Here is a 21,694-nt window from a genome sequence, read left to right on the forward strand (position 1 = left end):
CCAGCATCTGCAGAATCTCTAGTGTAACTGTAGAAGGGCTGGTTTAGCATCCTGGATGAATTCATTGTTCCCCAAATGCAAATACTTGCGGGTAAACACACAGAAAATGCTGGAGGAACTCGGGAAGTCAGGCAGCTTTTATGGAGGGGAAAAAACAGTTGATGTTTTGGGCTGAGAAGGGTCTTGATTTTGAGGGTGTCGTTTAAGATTTCCAATATCTGCAGAATCCCAGCCCATCTGGTATGGAGGGGCCACAGTAAACTCAGCCAGCTTCATCAGGGGTTCTCACCTCTCCAGTGTCGAGGACTTCTTGAAAGATGATAGATGCCTCAAAAGGACGGTATCCATCATTAAGGACCCCCATCACCCAGGACATGCCCTCTTCTCATTGCTACCATCAAGAAGCCTGAAGACACACACTTAATGATTCAGGTATGGCTTCTTCCCCTCTGGCATCAAATTTCTGAAGGATAATGAATCCATGGACACCACCTCACATATTTCTCTTATTTCATTACTTATTTAATTTATTTTAAATATATCTTTCTTATTGTAATTCATGCTTTTTAATTATTTTGTGTTGGGATGTAATGCTATCGCAAAACAACAAATTGCATGACATATACCAGTGATATTAAACCTGATTCGGACTCCGTATCTCTGAAGCTGAAGTACATAGAACACTGCAATTTGTCAACAGCCACAAGGCAGAGGGGCCGAATGGCTTCCCAGGACAGGTCCTCAAAACGTGTGTGCAGAGCAACTGGCTGGTGTGTTTCCAGACATTTTTAATCTCTCCCTCTCCCAGTGTGTAGTGCCCTTCTGTTACAAATTGTCCATCATGGTCCCTGTACTTAAGAAAACCAAGGTAGCATGCCTGGATGGTCAGCACCCTGTAGCACCCTCCTCAATTATAAGCAAATTCATTGAGAAGCTGATTAAGGACTACATCTGCAGCACGCTACCACCCACGCTGGACCCTCTACAATTCGTCTCCTGATGAAACTGGTCTACAGATGACGCCAAAGCCACAACACTACGCACCATCCTCACTCACCTGCAGAAGAGGGATGCATACATTCGTGTGCTGTTCCTGGACCACAGTTCAGCATTCAACACCAACATTCCCCCCAGACTTGACAGGAAGCTCAGAGGACTTGCCCTGCACCCTGCCTTGTGTAGCCGGATCCTGGACTTCCTATCGGATTGCCGACAAGTGGTAAGGATGGGCTCCCTCACCGCTGCCTCTCAATACAGGTGCCCTCCCAGAGTTGTGTCCTGACTCCCCCCCTCTACTCCTTTTACACCCATGACTGTACTGCCACACACAGCTCCAATATGCTGATCAAATTTGCAGATGACACAACACTGATCGGCCTTATTTCTAGTGGTGACGAGACAGCCGACGGAGGAGAGGTTAACACCCTGACACAGTGTTGCCAAGGTAACAACCTCTCCCTCAATGTCCAAAAAACAGACGAGCAGATCGTGGATTACAGGAGGAACGGAGACAGGCTCGCCCCGTTTAACATCAGTGGGTCTACAGTTGAGAGGACGAGTAGTTTCAAGTTCCTCAGTATACTCATCACCGAAGATCTCATCTGGACTGTACTCAGCAGCTATGTGGCAAGAAAAGCACAACAGCATCTCTTCCACCTCAGGCGATCGAAGAAGTTCTGCATCAGCTTCTACAGGCGCACCATTGAGAGCATCCTGACTGGCTGTATCACTGCCGGGTATGAGGACTGCACCAACCTTGATCACTGGGCACTGCAGAGAGTGGTGTGGACAGCCCAGCACATCTGTGGATGTGAACTTCCCTCCAATGAGGACATTTACAGCAGGTGTGTAAAGAAGGCCTGGAAGTTCATCGGGGACACCAGTCACCCCAACCATAAACTGTTTCAGCTGCTTTCGTCTGGCAAATGGCACCACAGCATCAAAGCCAGGACCCACAGGCTATGGGACAGCTTCTTTCTACAGCCCATTAGACTTATAGATTCACATCTGTACATTGTGACGGAATCATAACGCAAAGAGTTTTACTCCCTCATGCTGTGAAAGGATGTAAGATTTAGTAAGACTATAAGACATATGAGCAGAATTGTCCCATCTAGACTGCTCCACCATTTTGTCATGGCTGATGCATTTTCCTTCTCGGTTCCAGTCTCCTGCCTTCTCTCGTATCCCTTCATGCCCTGACCAGTCAAGAATCTATCAACCTCTGCCTTAAATATACATAAAGACTTGACCTCCACAGCTGCCTGTGGCAAAGAATTCACAGGTTCACAACTCAAGCTAAAGAAATTCCTCCTCACCTCTGGTCTGAAAGGCTGCCCCTCTATCCTGAGGCCGAGTTCTCTGGTCTCAGGCTTTCCCATCATAGGACACAGCCTCTCCACATCCACGCTGTCAAGGCCTTTCACCGTTTGATAGGTTTCAATTAGGTCTTCTGAATTCCAGTGAATACAGGCCCAGAGCCATCAAACACTCTTCCATATAACAAGCCATTCAATCCTGGAATCATCTTCGTGAACATTCTTTCTGAGATTCTTACCCTCAGCCATTAGGCTCTATAATGAGTCAAGCGAAAGTCAGGGAAGTGATGACCCCCTCCTGTTAGACTGTTCGTGGTAACTTTTTTTTTATTCTTTCTACTTCTTTTCTAATATTTATATCTGTGCACTTGTAATGCTACTGTGACACTGTAATTTCCTCTGGGATCAATAAAGTATCTATCTATCTATAAGGGGCCCATACTTGCTCAGAAAACGCCAAGTGAGGCCTCACTAGTGCTTTATAGAGTCTCAACATTACATCCTTGCTTTTATAGTCATAGTCATAGTCATACTTTATTGATCCCGGGGGAAATTGGTTTTCGTTACAGTTGCACCATAAATAATAAATAGTAATAAAACCATAAATAGTTAAATAGTAACATGTAAATTATGCCAGTAAATTATGAAATAAGTCCAGGACCAGCCTATTGGCTCAGGGTGTCTGACCCTCCAAGGGAGGAGTTGTAAAGTTTGATGGCCACAGGCAGGAATGACTTCCTATGACGCTCAGTGCTGCACCTCAGTGGAATGAGTCTCTGGCTGAATGTACTCCTGTGCCCAACCAGTACATTATGTAGTGGATGGGAGACATTGACCAAGATGGCATGCAACTTAGACAGCATCCTCTTTTCAGACACCACCGTTAGAGAGTCCAGTTCCATCCCCACAACATCACTGGCCTCACGAATGAGTTTGTTGATTCTGTTGGTGTCCGCTACCCTCAGCCTGCTGCCCCAGCACACAACAGCAAACATGATAGCACTGGCCACCACAGACTCGTAGAACATCCTCAGCATCGTCCGGCAGATGTTAAAGGACCTCAGTCTCCTCAGGAAATAGAGACCGCTCTGACCCTTCTTGTAGACAGCCTCAGTGTTCTTTGACCAGTCCAGTTTATTGTCAATTCGTATCCCCAGGTATTTGTAATCCTCCACCATGTCCACTTTGACCCCCTGGATGGAAACAGGGGTCACCAGTACCTTAGCTCTCCTCAGGTCTACCACCAGCTCCTTAGTCTTTTTCACATTAAACTGCAGATAATTCTGCTCACACCATGTGACAAAGTTTCCTACCGTAGCCCTGTACTCAGCCTCATCTCCCTTGCTGATGCATCCAACTAAGGCAGAGTCATCAGAAAACTTCTGAAGATGACAAGACTCTGTGCAGTAGTTGAAGTCCGAGGTGTAAATGGTGAAGAGAAAGGGAGACAAGACAGTCCCCTGTGGAGCCCCAGTGCTGCTAATCACGCTGTTGGACACACAGTGTTGTAAGCACACGTACTGTGGTCAGCCAGTCAGGTAATCAAGAATCCATGACACCAGGAAAGCATCCACCTGCATCGCTGTCAGCTTCTCCCCCAGCAGAGCAGGGCGGATGGTGTTGAGCGCACTGGAGAAGTCAAAAAATATGACCCTCACAGTGCTCGCTGGCTTGTCCAGGTGGGCGTAGACACGGTTCAGCAGGTAGACGATGGCATCCTAGTCGGGGCTGGTAGGGGAACTGGAGGGGATCTAAGTGTGGCCTGACCATAGGCCGGAGCAGCTCTAGAACAAGTCTCTCCAGGGTCTTCATGATGTGGGAGGCCATGCCACCGGTCTGTAGTCATTGAGGCCGCTGGGGCGCGGCGTCTTCGGCACAGGGACGAGGCAGGACGTCTTCCACAGTACAGGAACACTCCGGAGCCTCAGGCTCAGGTTGAATACATGACGAAGTACTCCACATAGCTGAGGGGCACAGGCTTTGAGCACCCTGGTACTGACACCATCCGGTCCTGCAGCCTTGCTTGGGTTGAGACGTTTCAGCTGTCTTCTCACCTGTTCAGCTGTGAAGCCCACCGTGGTGGTTTCGTGTGGGGAAGGGCTATAGTCATGAGAGCAGGGTGGGGGACTGTGAGGAGGGGTAGGAGGGGAGAGTGGAATATGTGTTGGTTGGTGGCTGACAACAGATGACTCGTGGGGGATGGGCAGGGGTCACAATGTCAAATCTGTTAAAGAACAGGTTAAGTTCATTGGCCCTGTCCACACTGCCTTCAGCTCCTCCGTTGCTAGTTTGCTGAAACCCAGTGATGGTCCTCATCCCCCTCCAGACCTCTCTCATGTTGTTCTGCTGGAGTTTCCACTCAAGCTTCCTCCTATACCTGTCTTTAGCCTCCCTGATCCTGGCTTTCAGGTCCCTCTGTATTGCCCTCAGCTCCTCCCTATTTCCATCTCTAAACGCCCTCTTCTTAGCGTTCAGGATGTCCTTAATGTCCTTTGTCACCCATGGCTTGTTATTTGAATAACAAAGGACAGTTATCGTCGGAACATTGCAGTCCACACAGAAGTTAATGTAATCAGTGATGCACTCTGTGAGCCCATCAATATCCTCTCCATGTGGCTCACAGAGTGCCTGCCAGTCTGTCACCTCAAAACAACCCTGGAACGCCTCATAACCCTCCTCCGACCATTTCCTCACTGTCCTCGAGGTTGCAGGTTTACTCTTCACCAGAGGCACATAGCAGGGTTTTAGATGCACCAGGTTGTGATCTGACCTTCCCAGTGGGGGGAGTGGAGAGGAGCTGTATGCATCCTTAACGTTAGCATACATCAAATCCAGAGTAATCTCCCCTCTGGTTGTACAGCTCACATACTGCGTGAAGTTGGGCAGTGTTCTAGCCATGGTAACATGGTTGAAGTCACCCGAGATGGTAATGAGGGCATTCGGGTGCTGGGTTTGTAATCTGCCTATGACGGTGCAAATGATGTTACACGCCGACGTCGGGTTGGCAGAGGGAGGGATGTTCTATAATTTCAATGTTGGCATTAATTTCAAGAGGTCTATATTCTAGTCCTCTTGAAATTAATGCCAACATTGCACTTGCCATCCTCACCACAGACTCGAAGCTGCAAATTAACCTTTAGGAAATCCTGCTTAAGGACTCCCGTTCCTTTGCACCACAGATTTTTTATAGAAAATAGTCAACCCTTTCATTTTTTCTACCAAAGAGTATGGCTATACATTTCCCGACACTTCCCCACTTCTTCATCTCCCCCTTCTTTGCCCATTCTTCTGATCTGTCTAAGTCCTTCTGTAGCCTCTCTACTTCCTCAAAACTACCTTCCCTCCACCTATCTTCATATCATCTGCAAACTTTGCAACAAAGCCATCAATTCCATCATCCAAATCATTGACATATAATGTAAAAAGAGTCAGTCCTGACACAGACCCCTGTGGAAGACCACTATCCACTGGCAGCCAAGCAGAAAAGGCTCCCTTTATTCCCACCCTTTTCCCCCTGAATTCAGTCACTGCTTTATCCATGCTAGAATATTTCCTGTAATACTATAGGCTCGTAGTTTGTTAAGCAGCCTCAGGCCTTATGAATATCCAAGAACACAATGTCAACCAGTCCTCTTGTGTCTATCCTGTTTGTTATTTCTTCAAGGAATTCCAACAGATTTGTCAGGCAATATTTTCCCTTGAGGAAACCATGCTGACTGCAGCCTATTTTATCAGGTGCCTCCAAGTACCTCGGAACCTCACCCTTAACAATTGACTCCAACATTTTCCCAACCACTGAGGTGAGACTAACTGGCCTATAATTTCTTTTCTTCTGCCTCTCTCTCTTCTTGGAGTGACATTTACTATTTTCCAGTCTTCTGGAACCATTCCAGAATCTAGTGATTTTTGAAAGATCATTACTAATGCCTCTGCAATCTCTTTAGCAAACTCTTTCAGAACTCTGGGGTGTCCACCATCTGGTCGAGGTGACTTATCTACCTTCAGATCTTTCAGTATCCCCAGAATCTTCTCTCTAGTAATGGTAACTTCACGTACTTCATGACCCCTGACATTCTGTGTGTCTCTTAGTTGCAGGTGAATCTACATTTAGGAAGCGCAAATGTTTCCAAGTGGAATAGTGCTAGTGGGCCAATGTGCTCCTATGAGGGTGAAAGGTCATAACTCAGAGAATGATACAGCCTGGCCTTCGTGAAATCACTCTATCGTTGTCACATTTTCTGATAAAAGCTGAATGTTTGCGGAGCAGATAATTTCTAATATAAATACAATGCTGTGGTACAAAAGGAAACAGTTAACAGAATGCAGAATAAGCAACAAGCACACAAAATGCTGATCCTGTGGACGGCAATCAACAGTTAATGTTTTGTACAGAGACCCTTGATCAGACCTGTAGAACACCGGGGTACTGTACCAGTGGGGACGGGTCCGTCGCTGTGTGACACTGGGGTATGGTACCGGTGGGGACGGGTCCGTCGCTGTGTGACACCGGGGTACGGTACCAGTGGGGACGGGTCCGTCGCTGTGTGACACCGGGGTACGGTACCGGTGGGGATGGGTCTGTCGCTGTGTGACACCGGGGTACGGCAGCGGTGGAGACGGGTCTGTCATTGTATAATACCGGGGTACGGTACCGATGGGGACGGGTCCGTCACTGTATAATACCGGGGTACGGTAGCGGTGGGGACGGGTCTGTCACTGTATAACACCGGGGTACGGTAACGGTGGGGACGGGTCCGTCACTGTATAATACCGGGGTACGGTAGCGGTGGGGACGGGTCTGTCACTGTATAACACCGGGGTACGGTAACGGTGGGGACGGGTCTGTCATTGTATAATATCGGGGTACGGTAGCGGTGGGGATGGGTCCGTCACTGTATAATACCCGGGTACGGTACCGGTGGGGAGGGGTCTGTCACTGTATAATACCGGGGTGTGGTAGTGGTGGGGACGGGTCTGTCACTGTATAATACCGGGGTACGGTAGCGGTGGGGACGGGTCTGTCACTGTATAATACCGGGGTACGGCAGCGGTGGGGACGGGTCTGTCACTGTATAATACCGGGGTACGGCAGCGGTGGGGACGGGTCTGTCACTGTATAATACCGGGGTACGGCAGCGGTGGGGACGGGTCTGTCACTGTATAATACCGGGGTACGGTAGCGGTGGGGACGGGTCTGTCATTGTATAATACGGGGGTACGCCAGCGGTGGGGACGGGTCCGTCACTGTATAATACCGGGGTACGCCAGCGGTGGGGACGGGTCCGTCATTGTATAATACCGGGGTACGGCAGCGGTGGGGACGGGTCTGTCACTGTATAATACCGGGGTACGGCAGCGGTGGGGACGGGTCTGTCACTGTATAATACCGGGGTACGGCAGCGGTGGGGACGGGTCTGTCACTGTATAATACCGGGGTACGGTAGCGGTGGGGACGGGTCTGTCACTGTATAATACCGGGGTACTGTACTGGTGGGGAAGGGTCCGTCACTGTACAATACCGGGGTACGGTAGCGGTGGGGACGGGTCTGTCACTGTATAATACCGGGGTACGGTAGCGGTGGGGACGGGGCTGTCACTGTATAACACCGGGGTACGGTAACGGTGGGGACGGGTCTGTCATTGTATAATATCGGGGTACGGTAGCGGTGGGGATGGGTCCGTCACTGTATAATACCGGGGTACGGTAGCGGTGGGGACGGGTCTGTCACTGTATAATACCGGGGTACGGTACTGGTGGGGAGGGGTCTGTCACTGTATAATACCGGGGTGTGGTAGTGGTGGGGACGGGTCTGTCACTGTATAATACCGGGGTACGGTAGCGGTGGGGACGGGTCTGTCACTGTATAATACCGGGGTACGGCAGCGGTGGGGACGGGTCTGTCACTGTATAATACCGGGGTACAGCAGCGGTGGGGACGGGTCTGTCACTGTATAATACCGGGGTACGGTAACGGTGGGGATGGGTCTGTCACTGTATAATACCGGGGTACGGTAGCGGTGGGGACGGGTCTGTCACTGTATAATACCGGGGTACGGTACCGGTGGGGAGGGGTCTGTCACTGTATAATACCGGGGTGTGGTAGTGGTGGGGACGGGTCTGTCACTGTATAATACCGGGGTACGGTAGCGGTGGGGACGGGTCTGTCACTGTATAATACCGGGGTACGCCAGCGGTGGGGATGGGTCCGTCACTGTATAATACCGGGGTACGGCAGCGGTGGGGACGGGTCTGTCACTGTATAATACCGGGGTACGGCAGCGGTGGGGACGGGTCTGTCACTGTATAATACCGGGGTACGGCAGCGGTGGGGACGGGTCCGTCACTGTATAATACCGGGGTACGGTAGCGGTGGGGATGGGTCTGCACCTTATTTGAGAGCCATTTGACAAAGCACAGCAGCACCTCTACTTTCTTAGGAGTACGTAAAGATTCGGCATGATATCTAAAACTTTGACAAACCTCTGTAGAATGGTGATGGAAGGTATATTGACGGCTGCATCACAGCCTGGTATATAAACACAACTGCCCTTGAACAGAAAAGCCGACAAAAAGTCGTGGATACAGCCCCGTCCATCACAGTCCCTAGCACTGAGCGCATCTGCAGTACATGAAATGCTATCGCAGGAAAGCTGCATCCATCATCAGGTCCCCCACCATGCCTTCTCCTCGCTGCTGCCTTCAGGCAGGAGGTACAGGAGCTTCAGGACCCACACCACCAGGTTCAGGAACAGTTATTACCCCTCAGCCATCAGGTTCCTGAAGTGGAGGGGAAACTTCACTCCACTTGCCCCATTACTGAACTGTTCCCAAAACCTACGTACTCACTTTGAAGGACTGTTCATCTCATGTTCTCAATATTTATTTCTTATTTATATATTATTATGTTTTTCTTTTTGTATTTGCGGTTTGTTGTTTTTGTACACATTGTGCGCCCCATTGAGTGTGATCTTTCATTGACTGTATTGTGCCCCTTGGATGCCTGCAAGAAAATGAATCTCGGGGTTGTACATATCTGTATTTTGATAATAAACAGATATTGAACTTTTCTACTTTTTACTTGGTAGAGCCGTACGATCATAGAACACGACAGCACATAAACATGCCCTTCAGCCCATCTAGTCTGTGCTGAACTACCAATCTGCCAAGTGCCATCATCCTGCACCCGGACCATCGCCCCCAACACCCTTCCCATCATTGCACCGATCCAAATTCCTCTTAAATGTTGAAGTAAACCCTGCATCCACCACTTGTGCCGGTGGCTCATTCCACAATCTCACACAACCCTCTGAGGGAAGAAGTTCCCCTCTTGTTCCCCTTAAACATTTCACCTTTCACTCTTAACCCTTAACCCATGAGCCTCTAGTTGTAGTCTCACCCAACCTCAGTGGGAAAAGCGTGGTTGCATTAACTCTCTCTATACCCCCCATCATCTCATACCTCTATCAAACCTCTCAATGTGTAATTCTCTATTCTACGTTCTAGACCGAACCTATTCAACCTGTCTCTATAACTCAGGACGTCAAGCCCTGGCAACATCCTTGTAAATTTTCTCTCAGCTCTTTCAGTCTTATTGACGTGCAGTAGTGGGCTTGTGGTGTGGATCCAGCCTGCCGCTGTCTGACCACCGCAATGGTAAGTGAACTGTGGAAGGCCGACAGGCTGAGAGGGAGGTATTGACCCCCAGAACTTGCTCACCCTCAGGCAGTCCAGGGTAACATCCATAGCTTTCATCTTGCCCTTATGTTTCTTGTCACATTTCAACTTCAAGGACCTTGCAACAGGTCTACATCTAAGCCCTGTAAACTCTGACCCAGGATGCAACCGGGCCTACTGGGGGTTAAATTAAGCAAGGAATGTGCCCCTTCCTGTAGAAATGGAAGTTAATTACTTCAACAGTTCAGGAAATTTAAATACATGGTCAGTCATTCATCGCCACAGACGTCTGAGGAGGCCAAGTCACTGTGCATGTTCAAAGTGGACGTTGATAGGTTCTTGATTATTTAGGGTGTCAAAGGTTACAGGGGAAAGGCAGGAGAATGGGTTGAGAGGAAAGATAAAGTCAGCCAGCGGAGTAGAATCAATGAGCTGAATGGCCTAACTCTGTTCCTATTAGAAACATAGAAACATAGAAAATAGGTGCAGGAGTAGGCCATTCGGCCCTTCGAGCCTGCACCGCCATTTATTATGATCATGGCTGATCATCCAACTCAGAACCCAGCCTTCCCTCCATACCCCCTGACCCCTGTAGCCACAAGGGCCATATCTAACTTCCTTTTAAACATAGCTAATGAACTGGCCTCAACAGTTTGCTGTGGCAGAGAATTCCACAGATTCACCACTCTCTGTGTGAAGAAGTTTTTCCTAACCTCGGTCCTAAAAGGCTTCCCCTCTATCCTCAAACTGTGACCCCTCGTTCTAGACCTCCCCAACATCGGGAACAATCTTCCTGCATCTAGCCTGTCCAATCCCTTTAGGATCTTATACGTTTCAATCAGATCCCCCCTCAATCTTCTAAATTCCAACGAGTACAAGCCCAGTTCATCCAGTCTTTCTTCATATGAAAGACCTGCCATCCCAGGAATCAATCTGGTGAACCTTCTTTGTACTCCCTCTATGGCAAAGATGTCTTTCCTCAGATTAGGGGACCAAAACTGCACACAATACTCCAGGTGTGGTCTCACCAAGGCCTTGTACAACTGCAGTAGTACCTCCCTGCTCCTGTACTCGAATCCTCTCGCTATAAATGCCAGCATACCGTTCGCCTTTTTCACCGCCTGCTGTACCTGCATGCCCACTTTCAATGACTGGTGTATAATGACACCCAGGTCTCGTTGCACCTCCCCTTTTCCTAATCGGCCACCACTATTGTCCTCTTGTCTAATCTCTTTTGAGACCTCTGGCATGTCTGCAAAATCCTGGAATGTTATAATGAAGGGTTTAAGTAAACCAGTTACTTACAAAATGGATTCCTCTAGGCGAGTAATCTGTTCACAGCACAATGAGATAAAGATCACAAGAATGTGGAATATCTCATCTGGCACTCTCCAAGTCAGGATGTCGGAACATGCAGTGTTCCCTGCTTTCTTACGTCCTGCTGGGAGAGGTTGTGGTTTTGGAAAGTATTATCAGAGCAATCAAAGTTTAAAGTTCAAAGTAAATTTAATATCAAAGTACATTTGTGTCACCATATACAACCCTGGAATTCATTTTCTTGCAGGCGTACTCAGTAAATACAAGAAACACAATAGAACCAAAGAAAGACCACATCCCACAGGACTGTCAAACAACCAATGTGCAAAAGTCAATAAATTGTGCAAATACAAAATGTTTAAAAGTAACAGTAATTAAATAAAGCAACAAGTATCGAGAGCTGAGATGAAGGGTCCTCGAAAGTCAGTCCAATCACAAACAAGCGAAAGCCGGCAGGTGCTGGAAATCCAGAGAAACCCACGCAAAGTGCTGGAGGAACTCAGCAGGTCAGGCAGCGTCGGTGGAAATGAATAAGTAGCTGACGTTTCAAGCTGAGACCCTTCTTCAGAAATGGAGAAAAAAGATGAGAAGTCAGTGTGAGAAGGTGGGGGGAGGGGAGGAAGAAATACAAGGTGACTCCGATTTCTCATCCTTTCTCTCCATTTCAGACGAAGGGTCTCGTCCCGAAACATAGACTGCTTATCATTTTCATAAAAGCTGCCTCACCTGCTGAGATCCTTTAGCATTTTGTATGGGTTCCATAGGTTGTAGGAACAGTCCAGTGTTGGGGCGAGTGAAGTTATTCCCTCTGGTTCAAGAATCTGGTGGTTGAGGGGTAATAACCATTGCTAAACCTGATGGTGTGGGGCCTGATGATTGAGGGGTAATAACCATTGCTAAACCTGGTGGTGTGGGGCCTGATGATTGATGGTAATAACCATTGCTAAACCTGGTGGTGTGGGGCCTGATGGTTGAGGGGTAATAACCATTGCTAAACCTGGTGGTGTGGGGCCTGATGGTTGAGGGGTAATAACCATTGCTAAACCTGGTGGTGTGGGGCCTGATGGTTGAGGGGTAATAACCATTGCTAAACCTGGTGGTGTGGGGCCTGATGGTTGAGGGGTAATAACCATTGCTAAACCTGGTGGTGTGGGGCCTGATGGTTGAGGGGTAATAACCATTGCTAAACCTGGTGGTGTGGGGCCTGATGGTTGAGGGGTAATAACCATTGCTAAACCTGGTGGTGTGGGACTTGATGGTTGAGGGGTAATAACCATTGCTAAACCTGGTGGTGTGGGGCCTGATGGTTGAGGGGTAATAACCATTGCTAAACCTGGTGGTGTGGGGCCTGATGGTTGAGGGGTAATAACCATTGCTAAACCTGGTGGTGTGGGGCCTGATGGTTGAGGGGTAATAACCATTGCTAAACCTGATGGTGTGGGGCCTGATGGTTGAGGGGTAATAACCATTGCTAAACCTGGTGGTGTGGGGCCTGTTGGTTGAGGGGTAATAACCATTGCTAAACCTGGTGGTGTGGGGCCTGATGGTTGAGGGGTAATAACCATTGCTAAACCTGATGGTGTGGGGCCTGATGGTTGAGGGGTAATAACCATTGCTAAACCTGGTGGTGTGGGGCCTGATGGTTGAGGGGTAATAACCATTGCTAAACCTGATGGTGTGGGGCCTGATGGTTGAGGGGTAATAACCATTGCTAAACCTGGTGGTGTGGGGCCTGTTGGTTGAGGGGTAATAACCATTGCTAAACCTGGTGGTGTGGGGCCTGATGGTTGAGGGGTAATAACCATTGCTAAACCTGGTGGTGTGGGGCCTGATGGTTGAGGGGTAATAACCATTGCTAAACCTGGTGGTGTGGGACTTGATGGTTGAGGGGTAATAACTGTTGCTAAACCTGGTGGTGTGGGGCCTGATGGTTGAGGGGTAATAACCATTGCTAAACCTGGTGGTGTGGGGCCTGATGGTTGAGGGGTAATAACCATTGCTAAACCTGGTGGTGTGGGGCCTGATGGTTGAGGGGTAATAACCATTGCTAAACCTGGTGGTGTGGGGCCTGATGGTTGAGGGGTAATAACTGTTGCTAAACCTGGTGGTGTGGGGCCTGATGGTTGAGGGGTAATAACCATTGCTAAATCTGGTGGTGTGGGGCCTGATGGTTGAGGGGTAATAACCATTGCTAAACCTGGTGGTGTGGGGCCTGATGGTTGAGGGGTAATAACCATTGCTAAACCTGGTGGTGTGGGGCCTGATGGTTGAGGGGTAATAACCATTGCTAAACCTGGTGGTGTGGGGCCTGATGATTGATGGTAATAACCATTGCTAAACCTGGTGGTGTGGGGCCTGATGGTTGAGGGGTAATAACTGTTGCTAAACCTGGTGGTGTGGGGCCTGATGGTTGAGGGGTAATAACCATTGCTAAACCTGGTGGTGTGGGGCCTGATGATTGAGGGGTAATAACCATTGCTAAACCTGGTGGTGTGGGGCCTGATGGTTGAGGGGTAATAACCATTGCTAAACCTGGTGGTGTGGGGCCTGATGGTTGAGGGGTAATAACCATTGCTAAACCTGGTGGTGTGGGGCCTGATGATTGAGGGGTAATAACCATTGCTAAACCTGGTGGTGTGGGGCCTGATGGTTGAGGGGTAATAACCATTGCTAAACCTGGTGGTGTGGGGCCTGATGATTGAGGGGTAATAACCATTGCTAAACCTGGTGGTGTGGGGCCTGATGGTTGAGGGGTAATAACTGTTGCTAAACCTGGTGGTGTGGGGCCTGATGGTTGAGGGGTAATAACTGTTGCTAAACCTGGTGGTGTGGGGCCTGATGGTTGAGGGGTAATAACTGTTGCTAAACCTGGTGGTGTGGGGCCTGATGGTTGAGGGGTAATAACCATTGCTAAACCTGGTGGTGTGGGGCCTGATGATTGAGGGGTAATAACCATTGCTAAACCTGGTGGTGTGGGGCCTGATGATTGAGGGGTAATAACCATTGCTAAACCTGGTGGTGTGGGGCCTGATGGTTGAGGGGTAATAACTGTTGCTAAACCTGGTGGTGTGGGGCCTGATGGTTGAGGGGTAATAACTGTTGCTAAACCTGGTGGTGTGGGGCCTGATGGTTGAGGGGTAATAACCATTGCTAAACCTGGTGGTGTGGGGCCTGATGGTTGAGGGGTAATAACTGTTGCTAAACCTGGTGGTGTGGGGCCTGATGGTTGAGGGGTAATAACCATTGCTAAACCTGGTGGTGTGGGGCCTGATGATTGATGGTAATAACCATTGCTAAACCTGGTGGTGTGGGGCCTGATGGTTGAGGGGTAATAACTGTTGCTAAACCTGGTGGTGTGGGACCTGATGGTTGAGGGGTAATAACCATTGCTAAACCTAGCTGTTGTAATGGAGCAAAGATTGCAACAAGTGGAACGAGATCAGGAGACGGCAGAGTAGGGACGTTACGAGTGCCGGCGTGAACTGGGCAGCAAGGTGGAGACAGTGGAACGAGAAGGTGACCAGGAGGAGCCACAATTGATCCAACTGGAAACTGATTTGAAGATTGAGAAGGAGTGAAGAAGAGCGTTACAGAATGACCTGAAACGAGAGAGGATCACCATCTCGGAACTGAGAGCAGAAACCCGGCAACTCAGCGCCCCGAAGGAGGAATTCCTCGGATTGCAAGAAGAGAAGGGGCAGCTTCAGAGGGTTTGCAGTGAACAGGAGCTGGGCTACAAACTCAGCGAGTCACAGCTCAAAATCGAGACCATTAAAGGAGCTAACAAGGCCTTGCCGGGTTTGGCATGGCTGAAAGACAGAGATGCTGCCTGCTGTAAACTGTGTGGAAAGGAGTTCTTCATCAGTACAAGGAAGCATCACTGCAGAAACTGTGGGGAAACCTTCTGCAATGCCTGCTCTGATAATGAGCTGCCTCTTCCTTCCTCTCCAAGACCTGTGCGTGTATGTGACACCTGCCATGCACTTCTGCTGTCGCAGTGTTCGTCCAATACCTGAACACTTACAGTGCAACTCTCAAACTTTAGGCCTAGTACCAGGAGGCAGCATTGGTCTTTATAAAGTGTATGTGAGAAACAAACAGCAATGGCTGCCTGGGGTCATTCTCAAGCAGAGTAGTCCCGTCTCCTATGTTGTTAAGCTGACTGATGAACGTGTTTTCCGCAGACATCAGGACCATGTGCGCCTGCGTCACGATACCGGCTCAGAGGCAGACAGTTCCATGGAGTTTCCATTTGTGAGTCAGACTACGGTGGAAGCATGTCCACCAGTGACTTTGCCAGAGGGCGAGACGCTGGCAGAGGGGTCGGGGTCCCCTCGGGAGGATGGACATTCTCACGCAGACACACAGACCCCTCTTATGCCCCCAAAACCAGATCCACCCAAACCACCCTCACCAGTGGTGCCTGCTGGGTCACCAGGGTAGTGCGCAGATCACAGCGCACGCGTAAACCTCCTGACAGACTGAATCTTCGACAGGACAGTTCTTTTTTTGTTGTTGTTAGATTGAATGTTGAATCTGTCACATTTTCCAGATGTTTTGTATTGATAAACTGTTGCTGAGATACTAGTATAAGTTTTCAGGGGTACGCAAGTTAATTGTTTTTATTTCCTAGTCTTTTACATTTGGGGATGTTGGATTTTAAAGGGGGAGAAGTGTTGTAATGTGAATATTATGTGAATGTGAAGTTAATTCTAATTAGGATAATGGGGGGTTTTACTTCCATTCTTCTTGCCTCCAGTGTGCTCTGTATAGCCCATGAGTGCAAGTTAACCAAGTATGTAGAGTTAAGATCAGAGTGCAGAGACAGAGGGTGGAAGGTCTCATGCTATCCATTCGAAGTAGGCTGCCGTGGGTTTATTGCGTTCACTCTCCAGGAGTGGCTGCGTGACCTTGGCTTCAGTAGAAGAGAGATCAAGTCAACCAGCAGGGCTGTAGCTGAGGCAGCAGAGAAAGGATCAGCATGGGTGTGGACCAAGTACGTCCAGAGGGGTAGATAGTCTGACAGTGTATACATATCTTGCAAACCCTTCAGTAGTTGCATAGACACCTGAAGAGCAGACTATCTGTTGGATGGAAGTGACCAACAACTCTGATAGAGGCAGATGCCAAGTTTTTAAGCTCACCAGTGGGAGGTGGTGCTTTAGCACTGCTGGCCCACCACCTCGGGGGAGTCTTGATCATAAGCGGGCCGAAACTCCTGAAGGCAGGTGGCAGATCAACTGATGATCCCACTGGTGATAGCACAGGACAGTTAACATTGAAGTCCAAGTGTATTTTCAATTCAATTCTAGTGTGCCTGCCATGCTGTACGGGTTGTAAAAAGCCTCTGTGTATACATAATGGTTTAGAAGTTCGAGATAAAGTTGTTTCTTGGGCATGAAGTTGTCAAGTGTGCCTTTTTCAAAGTAGAAGTTACTACACTAGTGGTGTGGGACTTGATGGTTGAGGGGTAATAACCATTGCTAAACCTGGTGGTGTGGGACCTGATGATTGAGGGGTAATAACCATTGCTAAACCTGGTGGTGTGGGACTTGATGGTTGAGGGGTAATAACCATTGCTAAACCTGGTAGTGTGGGACTTGATGGTTGAGGGGTAATAACCATTGCTAAACCTGGTGGTGTGGGACCTGATGGTTGAGGGGTGATAACCCTCATGGAGCTTGATGGAGAAGGAAAACTCTGATTTCAAACCTCTATTGTCTTGAAGCTATTCCCACTCATGGAGAAGGCTTCAGGAGTAAACCCAGAGGGAAAACTCTTTTTTTTCTTATGATGAGGCAGCTCAAGTCGGTTGGCAGAGACACTGCAGTGATGTCTTTGTGACTAGAGGATTGACATAGAACAACAATTTTCCTTTGCCTCCAGCCACCTTTGATGCCCACTGACTTCAGTGTTACCACAGATCCTCAATGTAACACTTGGTCAAATGCTGCCCTGATACCAAAACCACTCTCACCCCTCTTTACGTCGGCGGCTCAGCAGTGGAAACTGCGAGCAGTCTCAAACTCCTGGGTGTGCGCATCACACACGACCTCTCATGGTCCCAGAACACATTCTACACAGTCAGGAAAGCTCACCAACACCTCTACTTTCTAAGGACCGTGCACACCTGAACTCTTGTCATTCTACAGACACTCAGTAAAGAGCATCCTAACAAGCTGCATCTCTGCTTGCTACGGAAACTGCACTTTGGCGGACAGGAAGGCTCTAAAACGGGCGGTCAAAACCGCCCAACGCATCACTGGCATCAGCCTACCCACCATCAAGAATATATGAACAGAAAGGTGCTGGACAAGGGTCAGTAACATCGTGAAAGATCCCACCCACCCTCCTCATGGACTGTTTGTCCCACTCCCATCAGGGAGGAGGCTATGTAGCATCCACACCAGGACCACCAGACTCAAAAACAGTCACTTTCCCCAAGCAGTAAGGCTGATCAACACCTCCACCCAACTAACCCACCCCTCCACACCCCCAACCACCACTACTTTATCATTGGCGGTGCAACACAGCGCGCGCGGCCGTTCCGAATGATATCATATGTGTTAACTAGGGGGCCGTGCACAATCCTGATTTGATGGAGACAGACGTGAGAAGCACAGAGGAACACCTGGAGAAACTTCTGAAATGCCCACTTCGCTGCCGCTGCTACTGTGTGATCGAGAATCTCCGGAGGGGAAGGCCCCAAATCCTCGGCTTTGCGTATCGCCTGTTGCCGGGGCCGGGATCGAAACGCTCGGCAAGGATGGTGCTCGGTGCTCAGTGTCGAACAGGTAGGTCGGAGGCTCGGAGTTTTTGGACAGACTCGGAGTCGGACTCTGGTTGAATTCTTCCAGGATGCTGCATTGGCAAGTTGGCGGCGCTGGAGGTTCACCGTCTGCGTGAGATGATGGGACTTTCAAGAGACTGAGACTTTCACCGTGCCATGGTCTGTTCTTATCAAATTACGGTATTGCTTTGCACTGTTGTAACTATATGTTATAATTATGTGGTTTTTGTTAGTTTTTAAGTCGGTTGGTCTTGTGTTTACGTGATATCATTCTGGAAAGACATTTCTTAATGCATGTATTACTAAATGACAATAAAAGGGGACTGTGTGTCCTCATAATCTATTTCCTGTCAGTAACCATATGTACAGACACTCCTGTGCCTTGTGTCACTTTATGGACATACAATTAATCTATGTACATATTTATTGTGTTATTTATCCTATTGTGATTTTTTTGGTGTTGCATTTGGATCTGGGGATTCACAATTATTTCATTCTCCTTTACACCTGTGCACTGGAGGTGACATTAAACAATCTCAAGTCTTAAATCTTGAATGTTGACCACTTCGATCCACGTTTAGACCAAGCCTGCAAAGCTATCTCCAGGCCAGTGGTGAGCCAGGCAGGGTCAAACGCGGCAATCAGTGAGTATGTGTTTCCTAACAGTACTATGGATGAACATTGGGTCATGGATTGGACAGCAGTAGTTAGTCTGCTTGCTGGGTTGGGAGGGGTAGTGCCTCTGGTGAAAGGGCTTGCCATGTCCCTTCTGGGGCACCTCATTCACCCCCGGGCATCACCAGACACTCAGTTCTCACCTATGGCCACACGCTGGTACACCACTTCAGCAGGTGGGCTAAACCAGGTGAGGGAGCCAGCGGGCTACATACCCATGAGATAGGGATGTGAAGTCAGCTCTGGCGGACTGGGTGGCTGAGATCTACAGTGAGATTCAACGGCCAGGAAGGTGGTTCTACAACGCAAAGGGCATGACGCAGCACAGAAGATGTCTTAGAGCATAGAATAGTACAGCACAGTACAGGCCCTTCGGCCCACAATGTTGTGCTGACCCTCAAACCCTGCCTCCCATATAACCCCCCACCTTAGATTCCTCCATATACCTGTCTAGTAGTCTCTCAAATTTCACTAGTGTATCTGCCTAAACCACTGACTCAGGCAGTGCATTCCACGCACCAACCACTCTCTGAGTAAAAAACCTTCCTCTAATATCCCCCTTGGACTTCCCACCCCTTACCTTAAAGCCATGTCCTCTTGTATTGAGCAGTGGTGCCCTGGGGAAGAGGCGCTGGCTGTCCACTCTATCTATTCCTCTTATTATCTTGTACACCTCTATCATGTCTCCTCTCATCCTCCTTCTCTCCAAAGAGTAAAGCCCTAGCTCCCTTAATCTCTGATCATAATCCATACTCTCTAAACCAGGCAGCATCCTGGTAAATCTCCTCTGTACCCTTTCCAATGCTTCCACATCCTTCCTATAGTGAGGCGACCAGAACTGGACACAGTACTCCAAGTGTGGCCTAACCAGAGTTTTATAGAGCTGCATCATTACATCGCAACTCTTAAACTCTATCCCTCGACACCCACTGTGATCAAGGAAGCCCCCAGTTTGTGAAGACCACTCATAGCTCTGCACCCAGACTTGTGAGGTTGAGAAAGTGAAATACTTTTCCACTTTAAAAGCTCTCCAGCACAAGTGTCCTGTCATTCTTGGACACGATGGACAACCAACCAGACTGACTGGTGAGGACAGGGATGTTCTTAAAGCCTCCTCCTACCGTTAGCTGTTGAACTGTTCAGCTGCATCACAAACAGATAGGGCAGTGGTTATGAGTTTACTCAGTTCTATCTACAAAGTGCCGGTTTGCTGCTTAACGTTAGAGTCATGAAGTCACAGAGCACAGAAACAGGCCCTCGAGCCTACTGGGGTGCCATAGCGGTAAGTGTAACGCCACTACAGCTCAGGGTGTCAGAGTTCAGAGTTCAGAGTTCAGAGTTCAATTCCGGTGCCCTCTGTAAGAAAGTTTGTACATTCTTCCCGTGTGTGCTTGGGGTTCCCTTCAGGTGCTCCAGTTTCCTCCCACAGTCCAAAGACATACTAGTTAGCGGGTTAATTGGTCATTTGTAAATTGTCCTGTGATTAGGCTGGGGTCAAATCGGTGGGTTGTTGGGCGGTGTGGTTCAGTGGGCCGGAAGAGCCTGTTTCGTGCTGTATCATTAAATAAATATATATACATAAATAAACCGAGTCCATTAATTGAAGTAATGCTAATTTCCACTGTGTACTCCACCAGCCAAACATTTGCTTTTATAGGCTTTTACAACAGGTAGAAACCTACAGCCAATCTCCTGCCCACTTGTCCCAAAACCAAATCTATGGCCATCTCCTGCCCACTTGTCCCAAAACCAAATCTATGGCCAATCATTCACACTTCCTATTTGCATCATTTAGGCCTCCTATCATCACCTTTGTTTCCTGCTCTGTTTTCCCAGCCACTTCTCTACTTCCCACTCCCACCCTCACATGTCATCCCATGGACTCCTCTACTGTCATCCTGATGGGATCGCTTTAATTTCCAGTAAATTCTCCCACCTTACCCATTCTCTTTAATTCCATCCCCCATTCTGGTTGCCCTCTTACACCTTCTCTTCTCCTCAGCTGCCCATCACCTTCCCCTGGTTCCCCTCCTCTTTCCCTTTCTCTCATGGTCCACTCTCTTCTCCTGTCAGATTCCTGCTTCTTCAGAACTTTAACTTCTCCAGCTATGGCCTCCCAGCTTCTAACTTCACCCCTCCCCCTCACCTTCTTTCCACTATCAGTTCAGCTCATACTCCTACTCCTCTACCACCTTCGCATCTGGCTTTCCCCCTCTCCCTTTCAACCCTTGATGAAGGGCCTTGGCCCAAATTCTCAACTGTTTATTCCTCCCTAGCATCTGAGTTCCTCTTGCATGTTGTGTGTGTTGCTCAGGATTTCCAGCGTCTGCAGAAACTATCATGTGTTCAAAGTTATTATTATCAGAGGACGTAGAAGATCTCTTTTCTTACAGACAGTCGCAAAGCAAGGAACCTGAAAGAATCCAATTAGAAAAAAATAAGGACCAACCCCCAAAGCGTACAGAGAAAGTGAGAAAAAAACAAATCGTGTCACTAAGAGAAGGAAGCAATATCAACAGCATTCCGACCCAAATTGCGTTCTTCTATCCAAATCCCCGGGGCAGCCAGAGTAGGCCCAAAGCCTCGGTATTCAGTTCATCATATGAGCAAGGCAAAGTTCGCAGACACGAAGCACAGCAATCAGGGGTAGTCTCACAGCCTTAGACTGCAGAGAGAGGAGCTCCCAGTCTACCTGGGCTGGCATTTAAATTGTCCGAAAGGCTGATCGTACCTCATACTAGGACCCAGACCCTGCTGTAGCGAATCACTCCAGTCCTATATTTCACTGCTGAAGAAGCCGTGCTCAACCTCTCCAAATGGGCTTGACATCCAGAATGATCCAGTCTCGCCCTACACTCGACACCCTGCCCTTCCAGTCTATCTGGGCCACTGATGAGATTGCCCCAACAGTGTATTGTG

General features: G+C 48.7%; 1 protein-coding gene across 2 annotated transcripts in view; it reads right to left on the reverse strand.

The window, feature by feature from the left end:
- The window catches only part of LOC134347264 (succinyl-CoA:3-ketoacid coenzyme A transferase 1, mitochondrial-like), a 183,962-nt gene that overhangs the window by 95,593 nt on the left and 66,675 nt on the right, over window positions 1-21,694 (reverse strand). The window lies entirely within an intron of this gene.

This window comes from Mobula hypostoma, chromosome 5 (genome assembly GCF_963921235.1).
Source record: "Mobula hypostoma chromosome 5, sMobHyp1.1, whole genome shotgun sequence".
Lineage (NCBI taxonomy): Eukaryota > Metazoa > Chordata > Chondrichthyes > Myliobatiformes > Myliobatidae > Mobula > Mobula hypostoma.